We start from the raw sequence: 24,513 nt of genomic DNA on the forward strand, positions 1-24,513 counted from the left end.
CCTCACCCACTGCTGTGGTTTAGATATTAGGTGGCCCCCAAAAGCTCATGTATGAGACAATGCAAGAAGGCTTAGAGGTGAAGACTGGATAATGAGAGCCTAACCTAGTCAGTGAATTAACCCCTGATGAGGATTAACTGAGTGCTAACTGAAGGTAGGTAGGGAGTGGCTAAAGGAGGTGGGCATTTCGAGGGATGTCTTTGGGATATTTATTTATTTTGAGAAATGATTACAAAATTTATTTTGTGAATATTAAATATATTTATTTAAATTAAATATATTACTAAATTCTACTATAAACTAGAATCTACCTTAGGGAAAGCTACCACAATAGTAGCTACCAAAGATCAAAGTGTTATGTTAAAGAATTCAGGATATATTGAAGAAGCTCCCACTGGCCAAAATTAGGACAATTTGCATATTAACACAGATAATAACTGATTGGATTGAAACACATTATCAAATATGTTTAAATCCATTAATCATAATAATAATAATAATAATGCACCTTTGTAGGGTATTTATTTTTGTGTCTGGCAAGTGGAGTCTCTTTCTGCTTCTTGATCATCATGTTAGCTGCTTTCCTCTGCCACATTCTTCTGCCATGATGTTCTGCAATACCTGGAGCCCTAAGGAATGGAGCCAGCTGTCTATGGACTAAGACCTCTGAAACCATGAGCCCCCCAATAAACTATCCTCCTTAAAATTGTTCTTGTCAGGTCTTTTGGTTGCAGCAGCAAAAAAGCTGACTAAAAACACCAACTTCAAAGGCCTGGCAAAGCATTTCATCATTAATCTTTTTTTTAAAAAGGCAAATTCCCCTGTGGTTCCAACCACATAGAGATTACATGGAGAGTTGAAAGAAATATTTTAAAATTAAAGTTATTAATTTTTTGTTCTTAAAACCATATACTCCAAAATAAAAAGCAGCAGTCTTTTTTTTAAATTTTGAACTCATAAACTAGATTATAAATAAAAATCCCTAAAAATGCAAGACACTTGCAGAGTTGGTTTAACTATGCCATAAATATACTTTACAAATTTAGGAAAATGTGAGACTAGTGAAAATTGTCTTACCAGAAAATAAGGGTATAATCCAGGTTAAAGTCAGTACTTAACTCCAAAAACTTTATTGTTCACCATGGCCAAAATTCCATAACTAACTCTAAGCTACCTGTGTGCATGAAATCTTTTCAAATATTTCAGAACTCTTGTGAAGGCAAAAGTTCCTTGTGTACTAAATAATATGAAATTTTCCAATATGGATATTATTGTTGATTGGGAAAAAATCACCATTTAAATATAGAGTTTGGGGCCAGAGGTGTAGTTTAGTAGTAGAGCTCTTGCCTAGCATGTGTGAGGCACTGGGTTCAATCCTCAGGACCACATAAAAATAAATAAGATAAAAGCATTGTGTACATTTACAATTAATAAAAAAAATTAAATAAATGAAGAGTTGGTAGATAGAGGGCGAAATGCATAAACACATAATACAATTATATAAACATTGAAAAAATGCATGATGCCTAATTAACTTCTATCCAATAATAGTAAGATAACAGCCAGGGATGATTCATATAAAAATGTATTTCTAGTAAAAATGACATTTAAAACATAACGCAAATATGCAAACTTGGCCTAATGACATAATTTGGTTTTTAATTTGGTGTAATTCTGACACTATGCTTAAAAATATTGCATCACAAAAGGGTAACTTTAAGACACTGTAATTTCCATACAGTAATACCAAAATACAAATTCAGAACAAATATTCTCCTTAAAAGTGCAACTGTAGCTTTATCTGGCAAGTGCATTAATAATGGGATTCCCAGCCCTTTTTGAAGCTAAGATGTACAAGCTTTAAATGAACAGTAAGGGACCCTAGGAGTGGTCACAGGTCTACAGAAACAAGACCAAGTATGTTCTCACCCTGTGTGATTCTGGGAAAGTTTTTTAACCTCTCTGTTTTAGTTTTCTCATTTGTAAAACATTAATCATGTTATGTCCCACATGGAATCACTTGGAAGATCACATAAGATAATGAACAGAGCCAGGCCTGTCATTAACAAGTGCTCAGTAAATTCAAGCTGTAATTATTTTTACCAACTTCAGGCACATTTCAGTGGATGCTTTTCTCATCAGCTCAGAGTGCCTTCTTCTGAGAAAGGTCAAGAATGTTCCTTAAAAGCAGATGTGTGATGCAACAATGGATACACTCAAATACATTAAATAAATGAAAACAACTGGAACACAAAAGGCCGTTATATGATTCCATTTGCACAAAATTTCTAGAAAAGCAAAACTCTGGAGACAGAAAAAAGATCAGTGTTCCCTAAGACTAAGGATGGGAATAGGAACTGACTATGAAATCAAAAACAGGACCATGGCAATGGCTGCCCACTCTTAACAGATTTACTAAAAATTACAGAACCGTATACTGATAATGGGTAAGCTGTATGGAATGTAAATTATACCTCAATAGAGCTATGCTTGAAAAAACAGATGCATTTCTAAAGCATCTGCACAGGCAATTTCTCATCAATCTGGCATCATTGTAAATTCCAATAGTTATGAAGTGCAACAAAACTGGTTTAAAAATGCAAGGCTTGGGCACAGACCAAACTTTGCTCCTAATCCTGATTCAGCTTCTTCTAGGGCAAACTTTTTAATTCTCTAATCCTTGGCTTCCACATCTGTAAAATAGGAATAAAATGATACTAATTTCAGAGGGCATTGTATACATTTAAAGATAATCCTTGACTAGTCTTCCCATTCCAATATATAAGATCCCTCTTCACCAAGTGGCCAAAAATGTAGGTGTCACTCATGATTCCTCTCTTTCAAATATCAGCTCCAAATGCTTTATGTTAAATCCTGCTAGTTCAATCTTCCAAATATATCAAGTATCCAAACACTTTTCAGCAGCTCCATTCAGTCATTTGAGCATCTCTCTCAGATGTGGCAGTGGCTCCCTCCATTGGTCTTCCTACTTCCTCCTTCACTGGACCTTTTGCAGTCACCACTTCCCTCCAAGGTCAGAGGACTATGTATAAAATGCAAAGTTGATGTCTTCCAACCCCACCTCAAAACTCTCCCATGGTTTTCTTGTCAGTCAAGTCCTGACCATGGGTCCCCACTTAAACCTTCCTCCTGCCCTACCCATCTGGTTCCATCTACACTAGCCTTTCTACCATTCCTTTCACAGCAAGCTTACACTGGCCTCAAGCATTATTTTACTTGCCTCTGCACAGTTGGACTGGAGCAATTGCTCAGTTCATTCAGGTCTCAAATTTTTCTAAGAAAGGCCTCACCCTATTAAAACACCACCTCCCCTCCCACCAGACTCAGCTCTCTGATCTGACATCTTTCTCATGGGAACCTCCTTATCTCTGGGTCTATTTACTATCTCTCATACCACCAGCATATAAACATCATGCATGCAGGGGTTTTATCTGTCCATCCTATTCACCATAATATCCAACAGATTCCCCAGAATCTGAAACAGTGCCTTGCAAATAGTAGCATTTGTTAAATATTTGCTGAATGAATGGACAAATGTCATAAAGCACTTAACACTTGCCACATAGGACTTGTAAGAAAACTGTATTTGGTAATTATTGGATTGTCATTATTATAGTTGTTGTTACTGTTACTGCATTTCACAGATGTGAAATTTGATCTGATAATTCAGGTCAAATTCTGTTTATTACCTCTAGGATACCTCCCATTTCATAAGGTCAGAATGACCAAATGAACCCACTATATGAGGAGCTTACAGCACAACACAGCTTGCTCTCTGCAGGGTTCTGGGCTCTGCCTACTCTCACCTTCTCCTGAAGGGGTGGCCCACATGTCATGAGAACCCCAGAATGTTCTCTTAACCAATAATTTAGAGTTACAGGCACTTTTACAGGTATAAAGGAAACATGGTTTCATCTCACTCTCAAGACAATGCTGAGAGGTAGGGAAATTAAAGAAGAAGGTGGAAGACAGAAATAAATGACTTGCTCAAAAATCATATTAATTTATGTTGAGCTTAGGTCTTAGGATTCTGTAAATCTCTTTCCAACACATTATACTAATATGCGAGTGGAAGAAGAATTGATGGTTAGATAGGTGGAAGGAAGGAAGGAAAAGGAGAAAGGAAGAGAGAGAGGAAAGAGGGAAAGGGATTCACGAGAGGGGGGAGGGAGGGAGGAAGGAAAAAGAATGTTGGCCACAGGCTTACCTAATTCCAATAACATCAAATTATAAAGGAAAGAACATTAAGTCCCTTCCACATACACATTACCACAATATTCATAACTTCCTCAAGTACATGGGAATTTTAATATATCTACATTTAACATCCATAAACAACTTCTGATTATTTATGTTGCAGGACTTAATAATATAACTGTAGTTTTTTTGTGAACTCATTAGCATCCATTAGGCCCAGATGCCTTAAAACACAAGTTTTTACTTTAACTCTCAGAGGTATGCACTGAGTTTCCACATTATTATCAATACCACAGTGCCACAGGCCTCCCTCCTATACTTCTTAAGTTGACACTTTAGGAAGCATGCCAAAGTATAGAAAACGACATGAATTTCTAATGTTAAAACCAGGTTATCTTTAAAACTCTCCTGAAGACATGAAGAGAGACGAGGGCCAGGTGATAAGGAACAGAGTCCCTCACCCTCCCTAAATGTTCCTATGCCAGCAACTTTTTTTTTTTGGGGGGGGGGGGTACCAAGGATTGAACTCACGGCTCTTAACCACTGAGCCACATCCCCAGTCCTTTTTTTTTTTTTTTTTTTTTTTTTTTGTATTTTGTTTAGAGACAGGGTATCACTAAATTGCTTAGGGCCTCACTAAGTTGTTCAGGTTGGCTTTGAACTTTCCATACTCCTGCATAATCCTCCTGAGCCACTGGTATTACAGGAGTGCACCCAACCATATGCCAGCATCTTGACATTGCTGCCAGGTGCTTTACTAAAAATTGGAGTCAAAAGGCTGTGAGCAAAATGTCTACTCGAGTCCCTATCCCATCTTCTAACTGGGCTGTGGGGTTTTCTAGTACTGCATGGTGGAAGGCCTTTACATATTTTGGAGATTACTAGGTATATGGCTTATTTTATTAGGTATATGGCTTGGAAATACTTTCTCACTTGTAGGCCACATTTTTCTTTGCTGACTGTCTCCTTTGCTGTGCAGAGGGTTTGGAATTTGAGGCAGTCCACTTGTTCATTTTTGTTTGCTGCCAATGTATTATATCCATGAAAGCAGTGTTAAAACTCAAGGTTATGAAGGTTCACCAATGTCATGAAGGTTCCCCCTGTGTTTCTTTCTAGGAGTTTTGTGGGAACACCTAAAGATCCACCAACAAATGAATAGATAAAGAGAATGTGGCACAATGTTCAGTGCAATACTAGTCAGCCTTAAAAGAGCAGGAAGTGCTTCCACATGCAGCAACACAGATGAACCTTGAAGGCACTATGCTAAATGAAATAAGCCAAGCATGGAAGGTAAATGCTGCATGATTCCATTTATAAGAAGTATCTAAACAGTTAAATTTATAAAATTAAGGAATAAACTGGTGGTTGTGTGGGGCAAGGGATTGAATGGGGTGATAAGGGAGATGTGGAGTTATCAACAATGGGCATAAAGTTTCAGTCAAACAGGATGAATAAGCTCTGGACCTGTTCAACACTGAACCTGCAATCAACAATGCACACTTCTAAAAATATTACAAGTTGGCTAAGAGGGTAGGTCTTATGTCACATGTTTTTACCATAATAAAACTTTAAAAAGTAAATTTCTAAAAGAGGAGTACTGACACAACAGCAAAAACACCATCACTTACCAAGTCTCAGGGACCACAAATTAGGTACTTCAAGACCTAACACTGTTCTCATTCAGCCATGGGAGGCAGGTACACCAAGTTCATCTTGCAAATGAGAAAAATCAAGGCTCACAGGGGTTATATTGCTTGCTGGAGATCAGAAAATTAGGGAATATATTCTAATTCTGATGTGTGTGGCTTCAAGCTCCAAACCCTTCTCCTACACCACATTCAGATCCTTGTCCCATTCTACAATTCCACTCCAAAAGCCCAGGGCTACTGTAGAGCAGGGCTGTTGCCTATAGATGGTCCTGTATAATTTACATTAGTGCTGACAATAAGAAGAGGAGAAAATGAGGAGAAAAAAAAATCCTCCACTGCCCCTGTGCCTGATACCACTATAACAGGATAGCTGGTCTGAAACTGCATTTTTCCTACCTTGCTTCTGGACAAGATCTGACAACACGTACTTAACAAGGTTGCGGAGGCTCAGTAGTCTCCATCAAAAGCCCCCTGGTCTCATGACTGCAAAGCACTTATTTAGCAGTAGACCAGGAACAACACCCAGAAAGTCCTTCTCTGCCATGATCTACAACCCAAGTCTTTGCTGTGTGGAGAAAAGATTACTGTTACCAATCCATATGTCTCTCACAACCTCCCCACACAAGTGCACGCACACACACACACACACACACACACACACACACACACTCCAGCCCCTGCTTACCAACTCCTGCACCTACTGCACTTTCTAAGAGTTCCCTTATTGTGAAATCAACAGCCCTTCCTGTTCCGGTAGCTCTTCCCATTTTCCTTCCTACAATTCACCCGAGCTTGAAAATAATTTTCAGCAAGTCTTCTCACCCTCTCCCCACAATCCCCAGCTCATTTTTCCATTTGTAACAGAGATGTTCCAATACCAATCCTCCCTTCTGGCAATACCAACCAGCTCAGATCACATTTCCCCACCACAATTGGCTTCCCATCACTATTGGCCCTGAGATTACCTTGAAAGAGGACAACAGAACAACACTGTGGAGTTTCCCACCCTGCTCAATTACACTACAAAGTGTCCCAAATCTATAGCCAAATTCTACACAAAATCTAAGCAGTGCACTTAATCTATTCAGCTATGCCCCTACTGCTATACTCTCAGCTGATCAGAGTATAGACAAATCATCTTATTTATCCCCATGTATACCCCAAATCCTCCTTTAACTTAAATGGTCAGAAGCCCAATTTCCCATCCTTAGCTGTGATTTACATCATTCTTTCTGACATGGCTTAATTCATAAAGTATTACTTTATATCCATAGCTCTTAGAACCATAATTGAATAATTTTTGTGTCATTGTGTACGATTCATAAAATGTCATCCTCACCTGCCCTGCCACAGAACAAGGACCTTATCAGTTCTGTTAAACAGTAACAAATAAACAGTAAACAGTAAACCCAGTGTCTAGCATATAAGAGGCACTAAATAAACATCTGTTCAATGTAGAGGGAATGAAAAAGCAAACCTCTCACCTATCAGCCTTAGAAACAGCCTTGATGGGCTTATCACAGTTCAATGGTAACCAAAGCCAGCTTGCCAAATAATTTTCTTTCTTTTACTGACAGAGTTCTAAAATCAATAATCCTAGGTAGGTAAAAGCATGGATTCCTCTTCTGTGCATTCCTTAAGTACTTAGGACAAAGTACTCATCTCAAGTGGATGAGACCCATCACTTGTTGAACTAGAAAGGCAAAGGGTGACAATGGTTTACTTTGAGAAGGAAAAGCAAAATCAGACCGAGACAGGGAACTACACAAGGAATTGCAGTGATGTTATCATCAGTCATACCAAGATCACAAGTGACTCTGGGATGCACAGATTCTCATTCCACAGCAGCTCTCCTGGTAGAGCTAGCCTCAAAGTTGTTCAGTTTCTACTTTCTCTAAACTTAAAGAAGGGTGATGACTCCCCAAGGTGGGACTTCTAGATCACTTCAGCAAACTCCCTGACCCATTTTTTCAAAACACTTGCACAAAGGGTTCTGGAAGGAAAGGGCAGATGGGACACTAACAAAAATACTAAGTCTTATTAACTGGTCTTCCATGTGCCATCTTTCAGTTTGGACAGAAATAATCTACTCCTCATTCATCCTGAAGAATTAGTAAAAAAAAATATATTTTCCACCTTTACTTGTGTCATTTTAAACAATTAAGCATCAAAGAGATAAATGGATGAATGAATGACAGCATCCTACAGTTCAAGAACAAGATTTCATGGAGCACTTCTCTCAACCAAAAAACAAATCTACTTTTAACCATCCCAGAAATGGAATTTGTCTCCTTGGTAGGAGGCTGGCCATCAGAAATAGCCACAGAAAGTCCCTAATACTGGGCTACTCCCACACTTTTCTCTCCTTTGAGGCAATAGAATTGAAGAGCAAACTCTGTCTGACCTCAAGGTCAGCTTGGCTGTGCTACTTTTATCACCCAAGGTACCACAGGAGGATTGAAAAATAAGATTCTGAGCCAGGCATAGTGGTGCACACCTGTAATCCCAGTGGCTCAAGAGGCTAAGGCAGGAAGATATCTTGGCTTGAGGCCACCCTCAGCAACTCAGGGAGGCTTTAAGCAAATGAGTGAGATCCAATCTCAAAAAATAAAAAGGGCTGGGGTTGTGGCTCAGTGGTTAAGTGCCCTTGGGTTCAATCCCAGGACCCAAAAATAAATAATTTTTAAAAAATAAGATTCTAAGATGCTGGTGTTTCCTATTGAAGTCTCTTCTGACGTTATTATTCAAACTCTTAAAGGTATTCTGTTCACTATAGAAGACTGCATACCTCCCCCTTCCTTCACAGGACACTGCAACTAAGCACACATATAGACTGAAAATATCCAAACTGCACATGAAGGAGCCCAAACAGTACTAACAGCAACAAAAAATGCACCTGTTAATTCAAAACCACAACTTCCTTCTTGTAAATTTTTCTCACTTCAAAAAGTATTGCATCAGCTTCATGATCAACCTACTTCTAAATGGTTGTCTCAAATGCCTCTTTTCACTTTGCATATTAAATAATTCAAAGGTCCAAAAATTTTACAAGGGGAATATAAAAGTAGATAATGATAAAAGCATTGAGCAGCTGAATACATGGTTGAATTACTTTTTTTGTTTTCCAGAGTACCCACACTCAAAACTACTCAATACTCAATGGGAAACCCTTATTTCACTTTTTCAATGCAAAATCTTTTAGAAGCAAGCATGTTTCCAGCTGTAAAATCACTGCTATTCCTGATCTACAAAAAAAAAAAGTTCATTTCCACCACATATTTATCACGAATCCCGGAACATGATTTTACTCTGTAAATACTTTTAAAGCTGGTTTGTTTTTATTTAAAAATAGCTAAATTCCAAACTATGCATGAAATCCAAAAAATATATAATCCATAAAACTTTCTTGTCAGCATATTCTTCCAAGTGAAGTGGAAATTACACTGTTTTTCCTTTGTTTTCCCTCTACCTTCTGCATAGGTGGTTATTTACAAGGCTATAAAAATATACATTGCAAACCAATTTTTGATTTAATCATGTGTGCAATATTTCAGAATTATGATTAAGTATCATATTTTAGAGTGATATAACTGGGTAAAATTTAAGAATCAGTAGCGTAGAGTGTGCGCCTCTCTTCTCTCTCTCTCTCTCTCTCTCTCTCTCTCTCTCTCTCTCTCTCTCTCATACTCTCATTCACTCACTTGCACAAACACCAGGACAACCCAACCATAAATCAAGCAAAGATGCCTTCAGCCACAGGGTGTGTTTGGGTGGTATTCGTATGAGTAATCATACGAATTTTCATTTTTTTAATAAACACACAATTTCATAATTTAAAGTTATAAACTTGAAACCACTAGCACTTTGAAATCACTAGACAAACACCCCAGACACTATTTCAACTTAAAGCAACTCGGACAGCTAATATGTCCAAAGTCATGAAGGGGTAGAAAACAAACAAAAAAAAAAAAAAACTGATGTATCTGTTAGCAAGGAATCTCGAGTTGGCCCCTTCTAATCAAGAAACTTCTCTCTGCTGTCACTGACTAAAATCTTTTCGCAGAAAGGATGGATATGGCTATATCTGCACTTTATCCTCTGAAAATAATTTCTCCTCAAATTTCACAAGAGGTTGATACCATCCCTTACTGTATATTAAAACCTGACCATTCTCAACAGACCATCTCCTAGTGACCTAAACATGCCTAGGGGGAAATCACAGAACTCAAAACTGGAGTACTTTTTTAATGTGCAAACATCATCTGACATACTGGTTTCACTGGAGTAGCAGAGACAGATGAGTCAAATCAGAAAAGTTACTTGCAGACTAGAAACTGTCACCGCCACCTTTCAATCGGGGACAAACCCTGGCGACTCCGCCTTTGTCTGCCGGGCTGGGACTGGCGTCGGGCCGCTGACCCTGTCGGGCCGCCGGGGCAGCCAGGGCGAGCGGGAGCCAAGGACCGGGCATCTGACCGTGAGCGGCGCGCCCGGAGCAGCGCAGCCCGCTTCAGACAGTCTAGTCTGCAGGGCCAAGGAGGTAACAATGAACCGAGCAGCCACCCGAGCTCCCCTTTCTCGCGTCGCCTCCGCCTCCCTAGCGCCCCTGGGCCAGGGCCGCCGCCCGCACCCACCGCGTGCCAGCCTCGACCCCCGGTACCTTCCCGGGAGCGGCACTGGGTGACTCGGGTTCCCGCACGCCCACTACCCTCCTGCGCACCAGAGACCCCCGCCCTACGCCGCACAAGGCTCCACCGGCCTCCTGCCAGGAGGGTCCCTCTGGCCGGGGGTCTGGGCAGGCCGCCGACGCGCCGCGTCCCTGTGGGCAGCCGGCCTCCACGAGACCCTCGTCTTTGTGTGAGAACTAAGTGCCGGGCCAACCTACCTCGGCGCGCACAAAGACGCGCGGCTCCCTCTCTGGCTCGCTGAGGGCGACCGCGGCAGCGCCCAGAGGCTTGGCTGCTCTGTGGCGGCCCGAGGTGGCGCGAGGGCGGCTCCGACGGCGGCTCCAACCGCGGATCCGACTGCCAGCCAGCCAGCGCGTCCGGCTCGGGGCGGCTCTCGCACCCTGCGGCCCCGCGCGTCCGAATTAAGCGGCGGGGCGGGCTGGGGGCGGGGCGAGACCATTGAGTCACCGCCAGGCCCCGCCCAAGAACGCCCTGGCCACACCCGCCGCGCGCCCCGGCCACGCCCCCACCCCTGGCCCGAGTGGTCTGCGTGGACCCCAAGAGGAGTGCGACGGGTCTCAGATCCCATGCCGCGGGGAAATTCTGTTACTTTAGTTTGGTTGGTTTGGAGGACTCGCGAAAGAAGTGAGGCAATGTTTGAAGAAAAAGATCACGCGTCGCCAGATGAGAGAAAATTGGTAAGGTGACAGGCGCGCGTTCAGGGTTCCACAATAAGAGATTCTCTTCTCTTTTTTCCTCTTTCTCCACCCGCCCCCTTCATCTTTCTTTCTTCTTTTCTCCGTTTCTCTCTGGTCTCCCCTCTCTCTCTCTTCACTCGTCCCTCCCTCCTTTTCCCACTTTCTCTTTCTAGTTCCTTTTCTTATTCTTTCTCTCCCTCCCTCCTTTCTTCCTCTTGTTCTCTTTCTCTCACCATCTATTTCACACACACACACACTCTCATGAACGTGCGCGCGCACACACGTACTCAAGCTGGGTATTTGGCCGCCCACGTCTGGGCTCCATCTCCGCTAATACCCTGTGATGTTGGGAGAGACGGTCCCCATTGAAATCCTGTCAGTACTTATCAGAAGAAAACTCAAAAGGAATTAGGAAAAGGAAACAGATTTGTCGTAATTATACAAATTCATTTTGACAATAATTTGGAGATTGACTCATGTGCTTCCCCCCCCCTCCCTTAATTAAAGGGTAATTGGAGATTTAAATTTATGTGCAAGAAAAAATTTATTTATTTGCCTTTCTCTCTGAATTTCATTTTCTTCAGGTCCCCTACAGCAAGTTGCTTCCCTGGCCAACCCAAAGGTTCTAAGATTACCATCTATCTGAATCACAGCAGGTAAATAAGCAGGATCTGTTTCAGAGTACAATAAGGACAGGGGTTTGATGCATTCTGGATCAAAAGGTTTTTAATTTTCTTGGCAATGAATGACTAAGGGTTTATTCATTAGAAAACTTCTCTGACTAAATGAGCTTGGGTCATGATCACACAGAAAAGTCCATCAATTAATGGATTTCAGTAAGCAAATTACTTAGGCTAAAGATATCTATCATTCACAATGCCACAGCCTCATAGCCTGGCCACCCTCAGACCCCAGAAGTCTGCTAAGGGGTAGAATCACCTGCAAAAGTATTTGGAGAGAGAAGCCCCTTCCCAGCCCAAGAAGCTGAGCTGTGAGAACTTCATTCAGAGTGTTTCCTACTATTTGATTCTTCCTTCCTCCCTGTCTTGTATTGTTTCTGTTCTAGACAGTAGCTCCACAAGCCATGAACCAGAACTTGGGATCCATTCTAGATTTTCCCTGCTTCCCCACATCAGTGTCAACTCTTAGTTCCTAACATTGTACATGATGTCTAGCTGTTCCCCTGTCTCAACCACCTGCACTACCGGGGTTGCTTTATGCTATGTCACCACACTGGCAGGGCCTTCTAACCAGCCCTGTCTCCAATGTCACAAAGTATTTCCTCTCAACTGCTTCCTCAGCAAACTTTCTGAAACAAACTGCTCAGCTTCTTCTTGAGGAAGAAGGTGTCTCATTCCTACTCCATGATCAAGTCCAAGCTCTTCAGTGCAGTCTTCCAAAGTGCAGCACACTTCTGTGACATCACTGCAACAAACTCTTTGTACTCTTCCTACATCCTGCAAACACCCAGACTGTGCAGTCACAGCACTTGCCAAATGGCCCTGCTCTGTGACTGTGGAGCCTGGATGGAAAATGAGTAGGTCTGCTTGTATGTTTTTCCACTTGCTTCTGCCCCTGCTCAGCATACCTCTACCCACCCCACCCCTACCTCCAACAGTCCTCCCCTCTTGGAGACTCGGGTACCTTTGAAAACCTTCCCATCCTGCTCAAACCAAATGGATCTTTTCTGCCCCTTCATACCAGCAAAGTATTGTAATTATTGCTCTGTATTGTAAATATGTACTCCCCTGAACATAGAGTTTGTGCTTGATATCTATACATCCTCATGCCTAGCATAGCATTTCACATATAAGAAGTGATATGGATTAAATTGTGTACCCCCCATAATTTTTAGATTGTGTGACCACATTTGGACAATAGACCTGTAAGGAGTTACTTAAGATAAAGTAAGATCATAAGGATGGGGCCTTAATTAGGGGGACTGGTGACTCCTTAATTCAGTAGGACTAATAACCTTATAAGAAGAGGAATAAATGCTAGATCTCTTGATCTCTGTCTCTCTTTTTCTATACACACACACACACACACACACACACACACAGGGAAGAGGAGGCTCACAGAGGCCATGTGAAGACACAGCAAGAAGACCTCACCAGAAACCAACCCTGCCAGCATATTGACCTTGGACTTCCAGCCTCTAGAACTGTGAGAAAATAAAATGTTTAAGCCACCAGTCTGTAGTATTCTGTTATGGCAACCCCATCCATCTAATAGAAAAAGCATGCTTTGAATTCTAACCTCAGTAAAGCACTGTATTAGTCATCTTTTTAATCCTGTGACCAACATACCTGACATAAACAAAGGAAGAAAATTTTATTTTGGCTCACAGTTTCAGAGGTCTCAATCCATGGTTGGCTGACTCCCTTGCTTTGGACCTGTGATGAGGCAGAATATCATAGTGGAAGGATGCATGGCAAAGGAAAGCTGCCCAACTCATAATGGCATGGCAGGGGGCCAGGGACAAGATATAGTCCCTAAGGGCATGCCCCTAGTGATTTACTTCCTCTAACCATGCCCCTCTTGCCTACAGTTTCCACTTCTTCCCAGTAGTCCATTCAGATTATTAATCCATTAAATGATGAATTAATCCACCAATGAGGTTACAGACTTCATGATCCAATCACGTCCCAAAAGTTCCACCCCTGGACATCTCTGTATTGGGGCCATGTCTTTAACACATGAGTTTTGTGGGGGCATTCCATATTCAAACCATAACAAGCATTAACCCACCAGTGAGCTTGATTGTCCTCCCAAAGCAGCCTGGACAAACACCTGAGATACCAAGCCATGTGATAAGTGACCACACAGTGTTTCCCTGCCTTCTGAGAGAAAAGGAAACATGGTTTATTCTATAGTCTGAGAGAAAAATGCTCACAGACTCAAAGTCAACACTACCCGAACCCCAACTACCATAATTTTATTTAAAAAACAAATAAATGGAGAGCAAATGTTTACTTTGAATTTCTCAATTCAAATCTTTATTAAAATATAGCAGGCCAAATCCACCAATGTATTATGTCTACTGTTTGGGGCTGAATATTTTCCATCCCTAGGGAATCTTAGGGGAATTTTTATGGAGGATCCAATTTAATTTGGGAGCCTGGGAGCTTCTGTGAATAGACCCTGGGAATAAGAACTTTAAGGCTATGTACTAAGTGGTTTTTTATCTGTACTCACCACAGTGCACAGAACAAAGTAGGTTTGTGACAGATGTTTGATGAATAAGACTAGCATTTCAGGGCTCAGCTGGACTTTCCGAGGTGACTTCAGGTGATACCAGACTCTCAGTCTGAGTCCAATGTCCCATTGATTTCACATTCAGAATGTGGAAAGGACTCTGGATGGGTCAGGGAAACTAGTGGCCTAAGAACCTGCTGGACTGTGTTAGGTTTTTGTTCCTAGATTGATGCAGTTAATCTAGAGGCATGGAGGGCCTGGTGTGACTTGCTTTCTCCAAGTGAAATACAAAAAAATACTCATCCGGATTGGTTGCTTAGTCACTTCACCCATAGATTGTGTAATCTCAAATTACTGGAAAATGCATATGATAATTTTCTCTCTTAGAGCATTCATTCACAAGGTCATCCATATGCTAAGCTTTAACCTTGTCCTTTTGCTGTGACATCTGAATTTATTCTTAGAAAAATTGAAGAAGGCAGAAATGAACATTTGGGAACATAAAGTGGAGCAAAGCAAATCAATTTGAAATAAGGTATGTTCGCTTCTATCTTCAACTTTGGTCATTTTCTACATGCATAAATTTTGAAATTGTTAACTCTATACCCTAAGCATCATCCAGAGGAGCTCTAAAGAGATGAGGTGAGGTTGACAGTGTCCTGGAGGAGTGAAGTCCATTTTCATACATGCATCCTTTTGTCCCTTAAATTTTGCTCTATATGTTGGGCATCTGAATAAACAATAGCCCATTCAAAAAGACATACAATTTTCATTTTAAAATCATATTATGAAGCCTTTTCTTTAATATCGTCTGTTTTCTATCACTGTATAACAAAACATCTCAAAACCTAGTTACTTAAAATCAAGAATAAATGATTTGCCCCCAGTACTGTGGATTGGCAGTGTAGATGGGGCTCAGCTGAGACATCTCTATTCTGCCCCTAAGTGACATCAGCTCAGTTTCTACCATGCATTTTTGCCACTTAGGAAGTTTGCCAGGGACTGGCTGGTCTGGGGTGGACTCAAAGTCAAGAAGCAGACTATCCTATGTTATGATGAAATGGACCCATCTTATCCATATGGGTATGGCTTGAGCATGACCTCCAAAAGTTCATGTGGTTGGAATACTGGGTCTTAGTGTGGCAGGAGGAGGTTATGAACTATTAAGAAGTGGAGCCTAACAGGAGAGCGTTGTGGGCATATCTTCAGAAGGGATTCTCTCTGGCTTCATATTTCAAGAAGTCATCACTTCATCCCACACATATTCCCACTGGGGCAATGCCATCTGCCATTAGGCCCTGACTAAAGACCAAACACCAAACCAGGAGTACCTTATTCTGAACTTTCAGCCTCCAAAACTGTGAACTGAATAAACCTATTTGCTTGATAAGTAAGCCTGCCTCAGATACTTCATTATAGTAATGAAAAACTATCATTCAATGTAGTACTTAGATCGATACATGGTTGAATAAGTGGTACAAGATATATGTGCAGCACAGGCCAGACATCTTGGAGGCTATCTTAGAATTCTAAACACACAATTATGAGTCTAGTTAGATGGATAGGTAGGCACTGATTAGCATAAAATCTATAGAATGTGAGGGCAGGCAGAAAATGGGAGCCTTGAGAAGGTATCCATACAGAGTTCAGCAGTTACTTAAGTAAACCAGAAGGATAGGCCTTGAAAAGGAATTCTTACTAAGTAATTATCTAGCTCCCACACAGTTTATGTACAGTTAGTCTTCACTGAACCCTGATGGCCTGAACATTGAAAAAATAGAGAAAGAAAAACAAAAGTAACAACATGGTATCCTAAAAATATCATTTAAATGGCATGGTAATGTGGATATATTAGAATTTTCCTTATTTTGCTTAAGTAGTTAGTGGGGTTGTTACCTAACATTAATCCAAAGTTCCGTAACCTTGGAAAATAAAGTTTTTCTATGAAAGATGTGAAAAACTCATTTGTGGAATTTTTTTGTGTGTGAAAAGATGTATGATTTGTCAAGCAAATATATCTATATCTATTAAAATTAATGGTACTTAGAAGGAGTAAAAATGATAAACCCCCAAAAAATATGCTATATAAAAATATACTGTTGCATTAAAATGCTGTTGGTGAGCATTTGTGAGCAAAGGAATGAAATCATTTCATTAAAAATGCTAATAACACCAATATTAAAAATTAATCTTCCTCCATGTGGTGATTAACCCACCAAAGCATGTTGCAAGCTCCAGAGCAGAGCTGTGTCTCATAATGTAATGGAATACTTCTAAAGAGTTGAAGAATTAATTTCAAAACATTTAATATATGTTTTTCTTAAAGTGTTTAGTTTTTACAAAACATTTGTTCTTTGTTGTTTGGAATTCTAAAATCAAAGGGACTGTATAAAATGGTGGTTCTAATTTGTAACTAAATATCCCAAAGAATCAAAAGAAACAGTTGTTAGGCACATAAACAACTTCTACATGATGCAAAGATCTGAGCTTTATGTCTTTTTCTTTACATGTATCTAAAATCAGAAAAGAAAAGGAAAAAAAAAAGGATTTCCTGAGAGTCTTCCTGTGTATTAAAACTAAAATCTCTAAAAAGCGAAGGGAGGGGAGGGGCCCCTCAAAGGCTCATCCCTTCAAAGATACTAAGATAGTTTAAGATTAGATATTTAAGAGTAAACAAACTATCTCTGCATTTAAACAAAGCAAAGATCATTCCTATGTTAACATTTCAGATGACTAACATGTAATACAAATGGTCAATTTATAGAGAAGTTTTTACAGTTTGTTCCAACTTTGTTTTTTCTTCTTGCTGATATTCACAAACATTTCCATTAGCAGAAAGTGTCTCTTGAAATGCCATTTATATATATTCATCTACCTTTTGTTTAATGAGATAAGTTTGTAAAGGAATGGAGTGAAAACTAGGCTAGGTCTAAAGAGATTTCCTTTGTAGTCATGGCTCCGCTTCCAAGTAGATTCGTGACTTTGGACAAGATATTTAATTTGCCGTGGACTTCAGTTTCCTCTGGACTCAATGCTGAATGATTCCATAGCAGAGAGAGAGAGAGAGAGAGAGAGAGAGAGAGAGAGAGAGAGAGAGAGAGAGAGAGAGTGTGTGTGTGTGTGTGTGTGTATTAGTAATGTTGCTGATGCTGCCGCCAGACATGGCTGGAAAAGGAGGCTGTTTGATCCACTAAGTTTACAAGTCCAAACTATAGCTAACGTTAAATCTTTCCAGAGAAGGTTTGCTTATTAACCCTGCTTAGAGAAGTGTGTCACTCACACATTTGAACTGCTAATGATTACCAGACTTTTATTTGATTTTTTTTTTTTTTTTTTTTTTTTTGGTGGTGCTGGGGATTGAACCCATTGTGCATTCGAGGCAGGCCCTCTATCAACTGATCTATATCCCCAGAATTTTAAAACTGTCTTTCTAGTGATAACATCCTTCTATCCCAATAAAGTTTATTGTGAACTAAAAATTTTAAGTAATTTAGTGTTAACGGGGTAATGTTAAGATTAAAATAAGTTTGAGGGGATATAGCTCAGTTGGTGGAGTGCTTGCCTCACATGCACAAGGACCTGGGTTCAATCCCAAACACCACCAAAATAATAATAATAAAATAAAAAACTAAAAACAAGTTTGAATTTTAAAAGGGAAAAGAGAATGATAAAGAAAGTCTGTCTTAAAGGCATTTGCTTGTGGTGTTTTGCAATCTCCCAGTTCACCTCTCACGTCATTCACCACCAGGATTCAGGACAACTTGCCCTGTCCTCAGATTCCAGCCTCCCTTTTCTAAGTCAACAGCTGAAACGTTGCAGGACACTGCACTTTGACAAGCACCTGCTTTCCTCAGATCATTTCTCTTTGCAACAACTGTTGAAGCCATCTGTTATTATCTACGTCTTTCTATACACTTTCTATACACAAGTACTTATAAGGCTATCAGAAAGAAATGCAGAGATAGAGTAGATATTGTTAAGTTCTTCAAAAGAAGGAGAAAATCAACAAACCTCTATCCAAACTGGTAAGAAACAGAGAAACAAAAACACAGAGAAGGAACAAGAGAAAATACTAGGAATGCATATGAAAACATAGCTATGGATACTCAAAGGCTAGAAAGAGAATATAGAGATACTATGATCAGCTTCATTTGGAAATCAAGATGGAATAGAAAAATATAACTTGCTACACATGACTCAGGATGAAGTAGCAAAACTGGAGAATTCCATACACTTTAAATAAATTGAAGTGGCTATTAAATTTTCTTACAGAACAGGAGGAAGCTAATGCTAGGAAATTGATTTTAAGAAAAGTTTGCTCATGAAATTCTTAGCATGGTGAGAGATCTTAATCTTTTAAGTGACAGTTTATCAGTATGACTAGTTAAAAGCAAAAGTCCTCTTTTCCCTCTTGGCTTCCCTTTTTGCCCCGTACCCTCTTATTAAGAATACCCCTTTGCCACCCAAATATTAAGACAGTCTTCATTTCCTCTCTCAGACCCCACATCTAGTTAGAAGACAAAACCAAGCAATTGCTTTTTCTACCATATCACTGAAATCCATACCTTTCACTCCATCTTTCAAATTCTTCCTGACCCACAGATATTTCATCCCCACTGGGTACAAATCCACTATTCCTGCCTCTTCCCACTTGCCCACAGGGCACACATATAACTCAAGTCATTGCCCAAGCAGACCACGTCAACTAGGCCAATCCAGTGAAACACACCATGTTTCACACCTCGAAGCCAGAAACCACTGGCTTTTCTTTTATTAAACTTCAAAGTTAGGCTGGGGTTGTGGCTCATTGGTGGAGCACTTGCCTGGCATGTGTGAGGCACTGTGTTTGATTCTCAGCACTACATATAAATAAAATAAAGGTCAATCTACAACTTAAAAAATAAGTAAATAAATAAATTCAGAGTTAGGTCTTTCTGTAAGATATGATTTTCTTGTCCCCCACAACAGTTATCCTAAGGAACCCATGCTAACACTAACACTAACAGTTCCTTAATTGCTTATTAAAGCAAGTATCTCAAGAAACTAACAAATTTATTTTCTGTCCTATATAATATTTTTTTAAACACATGGGTTTTTTTGTTTTGTTTTGTTTTGTTTTTTTTCCCTCATTATCCTGTAAATCTTGAAGGCAAGCAAGAATCAATGTTTAAATAGTGTTTAGCACAATGAAAGGTTTGTAATGGAAGTTAAATTGATATGTATTGAATTATATCAAAAATTAGCATGATGAGGGGCTGGGGATGTGGCTCAGTGGGAGAGCACGTGCATAGGAAGCCCGAGGTCCTGCTTTCCATCACCAGCACCAAAAACACAAACAACAAAAAACCAATGACCAGTTTGATGGACTGACTTAAGGCATCATTATGTTGCTGCCAAGTTTTATGAACTAATAACAAAATAATGGTTTATTCTTCCAAATATTTTTTGCAACACTTATTTCAATACTTTCTAATAGAGGTTAGATATTTTCCTATTGTGTTAAATAAAGAACCTTAAAGATACTGTTTTTTAAAAAATTATTTTTCTCTGCTTGCAGATGGCAGAATGGGGTGTCTTTTTGGAAATTTTGATAAAGCTGAGCTTAGTGCACACTGCACATTTGCTGGCCTGTTTTTAAGACTCAGTTTTACATAGAGGACAAAAACCTGATCAGCAGTTCTGTGGAGCTATTAGAAACTCGTGCTTCAAAAATGCCATGGCAAATGAAAAAACAAGAGGCATTGTTTTAACTGAGATTTCCACTGTTCTCAGTGTTCTCCCAATGACATGGAGTAAGCCCAGGGGACTATTAATGAGGCAGAAAATGAATATGCATAAGCTGGACTCCCACCAAGAAGCTGATAAAAGGTATTGTTGCATTGCCTAGATCAGTCTGGTGTTAAAAAGTGGATAGAGCCAGTGGATATATTTTTGGCAAGTTCATAGCAGACTTTCTTTTAGGCTTAATGGAGAACACAAAACTTTTGAATAAGGACAATGAAAGATATATTTTGAATCCTTTATAGTAGTCAGATAAAGAGAGTGGGTTAAGTAAAAAAATAAAATTAAAATAGTGGACAGGTAGGTGGATAAGAGCAGGAAGAAAAAGAAAAGAAAGAGGAGAGGGCCGTAAAAGAAAATACAGAAAGAAGACAGGAAAAACTAACCACAAACAAGACAACCCGGGTAGGAGGGAAGGAAAGGAAATAAAGAGGCTGGGAAGGAAAAGGAAATTGGCAGGGAGAAAGACTTGAGATATTTTAAGGTTTTTTTTTTTGTTTTTTTTTTTAAGGTCATGCCCTGGTTTTATTGTGAAGTAAAGACTAAGGAAACAAACTTTCCTATTGAGGCAATTCTTGTGTGTACACTTGCTGGCCGTTGTTGCATATTACAATCAGAATATCTGCAAAGAGAAGGGCTTGCACCTGAATACTGGGGGCCTGCTGGTTTGGAACTCTGGGGAATGGATGAGTCCAGGGAGAGCCCTGGTCTTGCTCATGCAGGAAACACCCTCTAAAACAACAACAACAACAACAACGACAACAACAACAAAAACTCTGGTGTAAATTGAATACAACTCAACATAAACCTGTACTTTTTGTCACTTGGAACTTAAATTATTTCTTAAAAACATGGAAGTTGTGATCTATGATTTGAATTCAGACGAAAGTGGAACTGTGAACTCAAAGCCAAAATAGAACTAAAACCAGAGCAAGCCATCCTGGTAAGGAAGGCAGAGCATGGCCCTGTCTAGGAAAGAACTATTGTCAGGAGAAAAGGAAAAAAAGATTCAGATAGATGACAGGAAATAGGCCAGACAAGCACAGAACCAGAGCTGGGAGGTGAATTGCTGCTCTAAGTTAGGAGGCTTTCTTAAGTCTCAGATTGTTCCAAGGGCTGCTCGTTATAATGGCCAAAGGGCAATTCCCCAGAAGTATATGTCCTGGCTTTTGGAGGCGGCCTTCATTGTTCCTTGATGTTTATTAATTTCAGTTTACTCTGTATGTCCTACAATCCTTGTAGGCACTGTAAGTCCTTAAATTAGAATAATTTAGATTTAGATTTCCTACTGAATTGGGGGATTTGTTCTTTCCTTAATTATACCAAGAATCTTGGGCCTTCCTTCCTTCCTTCCTTCCTTCCTTCCTTCCTTCCTTCTTTCCTTCCTTTCTTCCTTCCTTTCTTCCTTCCTCTTTCTTTCTTTCTTTGTTTTTTTTTTATTTATTATTTTATTTTTTGCAGTGCTGAGGTTGTAACCCAGGGCTTTGCACATGCTGGGCAAGCACTCTAACACTGAGCAACATCCTCAGACCTTGGGCCCTATTTTTTTTAAAGTGTTATTGGTATTCAATTGCACTCTCTGGTATAAAAAATTTTCTTGAAGCATAATTTACATATGGTAAAAAATATACTCTTTTTAATGTAAAGTACTATGAATGTCAACAAACACACACAGTTGTATACCATCACTGCAGTTATGAAAGAGAATATTCCATCCCCTGAGACAGCTAACCCATGCCTCTTTGTGGTCAATTCACTTCTGTTTACTCTCCTCCCCACCCCCACAGCCCCTGAAATTATTCTCCTGATTTTTGCTTCATAGTTTTGCCTTTTCCAGGATGTTGAATACGTGGCATTAGAGTTTCCTATCTTTTCTGTGTGACTTCTCTCATTTAACATAATTTTTTTGAAATTCTTCCGTACTCTTGGATATATCAGTAGTCTGTTCTTTTTATTATCTGTACCATGATTTATCCATTCACAGTTGGTGAACTTTTGAGTTGTTCTCACTTTGTGGTGACCATGAATAAAACTGTTATGAACATCTCATATAGGTCTTTCTCAGAACTCTGTTTCCATTTTTCGGTGAGATTGTTGGATTGTATAGTATAACAGATCAAACTGTGTCCTCTTTCCCCCTCAAAAGGTATATTCAGTCCTAAATCCCAGAAGCTAAGATTGTGACCTTACTTGAAAATAAAGTGATTGCTTTATTTTGTAATTGGTTAACATGAGGGCATGCTGGAGCAAGATGGGCCTTTAATCTATTACGACTAGTGTCCTTATAAGAAGAGCAGAGAGGACACAGAGACTGAAACCCAGGGAGAACATGACCAGGTGACAAGGACACGGAGATTACAGCTATGCATCTACAAGCTGAAGAATGCTGAGGATTGAAAACAAACACTAGGAGACAAAAAAGAAAGATTCATCCCTATGAGTGTCAGAGGTGATATGGTCCTGCTAATACCTTGATTTAGTGCTTCTAGCCACCAGAAAGGGCAAGATGTCAATTTCTGTAGCTTTAAGCCACCCATATTTGTGACACTTTGTTACAACATTCTAAGAAAATAATACGTATAACAAGTATGCATTTTGCCTGAGGGGAACTGCCCAGTTATTTTCCAAAATGCCTGTATGTACATTCCCCCCAGCAATGCTTGAGGGGTCTGGTTACTCTACAATATACCAGCACTTGGTATTATTAATATTTTTTTTATTTTAGCTGTACTAACAGGTATACAGTGGTTTTCATTGTAATCCTTTACTGGCTTATGATGTTGAGCATCTTTTCATGAGCTTATGCCATCCATAAATCTTCTAAATTCCTGTGCAAGTCTTTTATCCGATATTTTTTAGTTGTGCACTTTTCTTAGTTAAGTGTGTTCTTTTTTCCTTTATCAGGTGTTACAAGTATTTGCTCTCCCTCTCTCTTATTCATAATGTCTTTTGAAGAAGAAAACAACTTTAATATTGATGAAATCATATTTATCCATTGCTAAGAGGTTTTTGTTTTTATTTTTTTAGTTGTATATGGACACAATAATTTTATTTTATTTATTTATTTTTTATGTGGTGCTGAGGATCGAACCCAGTTCGTTGTACATGCTACGAAAGCACTCTACTACCAAGCTACAACCCCAGCCCCTATCCATTATTTTTAATGGTTTGTATTCTTGTGTCCTAGCTAAAAGCCTTTGCCCAAACCAACACTCCACATGCTTTCTCTTGTGCTTTCTTCTAAAAGTTTTTGTCTTTATATTATTTGTTTTTATGTTCAGGTCTATGATCTATTAATATTTGCATATGGTGTTAGTAAGAGTTGAGTTTCTTTTTTTCTTTTGGCCTAGAGATATTCAATTGTTATAGCTCCATTTTTTATGCTTTATGTATTGATTATCTTAGTAGCTTTGTTAGAAATCAATTGACCATTCAAGAGTGGATCTATTTCTGCAATCTCTACTCTGTTCCTTGTGTCTCTATAATTTCATTGCTACTATATTGTTTTCTTTGTCTTGTTTTATTGAAAACCCAAAATCAGGTTGTGTGAGTCATCCAACCCTATTGTTCTTCAAAATTATTTTGGTTGTGCTAGGTCCTTTGTTTTTCATATACATTTTAGAATACCATGTCAGGTTTTTCTTTTTTTCAAAATGTTTGCTTGATTTTAGTTAAGACTATATTAAAATCTATAGATCAATGTGGGGAAAACTAACATCTTGACAACATTTAGTCTTCTGACAGGACACAAACCTGGTATATCTTTTCATTTACTTAGGTCTTCTCAGATTTCTCTCATCAATGTTTTATACTTTGACAATACAAATCTTATATATATTTTGTTAAAAATTTACACAAATGTTTCTTGGTTTTAATGCTATTATAAGTAATATATTTACAAAATTTTAATTTCTGGTTATTTATTGCTAATATATAAAATATAATTGATTCCTATAGATTGACCTTGTAAGTATGAACTTGATAAACTCACATCCTAGTAGCTTTTTCTGATCATCCTTTGGGATTTTTTTTTATTCAGACAGTTATGTTATTTGTAATAAAGGAAGCTTTATTTCTTAGTTATTTATGACTTAAATTTGACATTCCTTTCAGGGAACTCAGGGGAAATCCTGTAGCCAGTGAAAAGAATGACATTTGGCTCCATATTAAGCTGCTTTGAAAGCACACATTAAACTAGTATTAATATCACATAGGCTCATTTCACAATTCTTCTGCTAAACTGTGCTTGACTCCTATTGCAAACTATTTGGTCTAAGATGTTAAATGTTCAAACTATAATGT

At 39.2% G+C, this 24,513-nt stretch overlaps 1 protein-coding gene across 2 annotated transcripts in view; it reads right to left on the reverse strand.

Annotated features, from left to right (window-relative positions):
- The window catches only part of Fam107b (family with sequence similarity 107 member B), a 207,751-nt gene that overhangs the window by 61,782 nt on the left and 121,456 nt on the right, over positions 1-24,513 (reverse strand). The window contains exon 1 of one of the 2 annotated variants that reach the window (XM_026410256.2): positions 10,753-10,915. The exons of the other annotated variant lie outside the window; for it this stretch is intronic. The gene's annotated coding sequence lies outside the window, so the exon portion shown is untranslated. Of the gene's footprint in view, positions 1-10,752; positions 10,916-24,513 lie in introns of those variants that run through there. 2 annotated transcript variants of the gene reach the window in all.

Source organism: Urocitellus parryii, chromosome 9 (genome assembly GCF_045843805.1).
Source record: "Urocitellus parryii isolate mUroPar1 chromosome 9, mUroPar1.hap1, whole genome shotgun sequence".
NCBI classification, from domain to species: Eukaryota; Metazoa; Chordata; class Mammalia; order Rodentia; family Sciuridae; genus Urocitellus; species Urocitellus parryii.